The 2,103-nt window shown below is 47.4% G+C and overlaps 1 protein-coding gene across 1 annotated transcript in view; it reads right to left on the reverse strand.

The window, feature by feature from the left end:
• Window positions 1-2,103, reverse strand: part of SATB2 (SATB homeobox 2) — a 98,398-nt gene that overhangs the window by 21,922 nt on the left and 74,373 nt on the right. The gene's annotated exons all lie outside the window — the stretch shown is intronic.

Genomic DNA, 2,103 nt, shown 5'->3' on the forward strand with positions numbered 1-2,103 from the left:
AGGCAAATGACAGAATACGAGAAGATAATGCTGAGGATGCTGTCAACGCGCCTTACTGACTCCTGTCAAAATATTTTACCTAGTAGCTTTATAACCCATCATTTTCGAGCTCCAGCTCAGCATTTTGACACCATTTTGACAGGCACCTTACAATACCTAAAAGATGGCTTGATCAATGTTAAAAATGTTCGGTAGGAGAAGTAGCCAAAACGGTACTTTCCTGAGCGGCGACTAGCGCGAGATGAACAGCCGGGTGGTTCATTACCGGCCCACGTGCAGGGTTTTTTTCGGTATCGCTTTTGTGTAACAACTTGTAAGCCATTGACAACTTCTACCGTGCACTCTAAACCCCATATATAATATCATAAGCTGTTGTTTGTCTTACTCTCCACTGTGTCTTCTGCCTTCGCCCCCCCCAAAAAGGCAAGATTTGATTATCTCCGCTGCATCAGCCAAGACAGCAACACCAGCTGTTCTCATTGTGCAGCCTCTTCCTCACGGCCTACATGTTAATAACCTGATCATTCCATTTTCTCCTTCAACTGCCGGCTGCAGCACAGCGAAGAGACAAAAACCCAGGCCCATCTGCAGCAGCTGTAGGCACTGAACTGTGAAGCCACCAGGGATTTATAAACTAATCTGTAACACAACACTGCCTTGTTTTTACAAGTGAGAGGCCACATTTGTGCAGACCTGATCTTTTCTTGCAATAAACTAGGAAGGGGGGTGGGGGGGTAAGGATGAAAACAAGATATCTAATCATTTACTTAAGGAAAAAAAATAATCTGTATTATATTTTCACCTATTTTGACTGCTATTTGGGTGATCTCTCAGCCAGGTGATGTCTGCATTTTATTGTGGTTTGGCCACATCCCTTGCCCTTAGTTCTCTTTCCTTTTCCTCTGCCCAGAAATCCCCCCAAACTTTCCCTCTATTAGAGAAAATACAGCAAGAAAATCTCCCAGCTCCATGGCATCCTCTCAGGGGTTCCTCCATACAAAGGAAACAATTTCTGAAATGGAAAATAAACCATCTGTGGGAAAAAAACAAGCTCCTGTTTCTCCCCGTTTTCAGTGATCCGAGTAAGTCTCCAGCTCTTTCAAAATGTTCCGAGCAGGTATGTTTAACACCCCCCGAGGGATGCTGCGCTACCAAGACCCATCCTTTAAGAGAAAATACACACCAACCCCTGCCCCCGGTGGAGCCAGAGCCCAGCCTGGGGCAGCCCAAGAGTCCTGAGGGTCTCCCCAGGGCCGGGGGTGCCGGCGATGCTCAGCTCAGCAGGGCCACCTCCCCTGGCCCGAGCCGGCCCCGCTAGCCCGATGGCGACTGCTGCCCGGTGATTTATCTGTCCCGTTATAATCAGCGCTCATTACAATCACTTAGAGCAACACTACAGGCCTCATTACGGACTAGGCACTCGCTGCCATTAGTCTTTAAGAAGGATAGCGCTCAATTTGCCTGGCAACATGCGAGGTCCTGACCTTGGAGCTATTAGGGAAAAGATTAGACCGCAGTGTGACCATGTGTGCAGACACGAGCAAACCAAATTAATTTCTGGCGAAGAGAGGCACCAGGCAAAGACCCCGCCATCCTGAGGACACCTGAGAACTTCTCCATTCCCCGAGGGAGATAAGCTAATGGCACGTTTAAAGGAGCCTGGTTCTGAAGGTGAAGCGCATCCGTGGTATTTAGAGAGATATTAATCCAGTTTCCCCACACAGTATTTGCTTGGCTGATCAGATTAAGGGATCTAGCCTTCAACAGCACACCCCCACCACAGCAGGCCCCAAGAAATCTGTGATACTTCACAGCCTCAGACATATTGCACCATGTGTACCCAGCTGCTACAATAATTAGCTTATGAATGTATCAGCTGGTTCTGTGATTTTTATAAATAATAACTAACCTACAGAGCAGAAAGATTTTCATGAGCCCGATATTAGCAAGAAATTGCAAGGTGCGCCTAACTCCGAATTGCCATTGTGCTAAACGCCCTCTCTTCTCTGGCGTCGTGCGGGACTGGATCTCCCCCAACACCATTTATAAATATTTATTTTTGCACCGGCGACGGCAACGTATTTGTGGCAGCTTTCTTCACAG

The sequence above is a fragment of the Apaloderma vittatum genome, unplaced genomic scaffold (assembly GCF_000703405.1).
Source record: "Apaloderma vittatum isolate BGI_N311 unplaced genomic scaffold, ASM70340v1 scaffold19423, whole genome shotgun sequence".
Classification (NCBI taxonomy): domain Eukaryota; kingdom Metazoa; phylum Chordata; class Aves; order Trogoniformes; family Trogonidae; genus Apaloderma; species Apaloderma vittatum.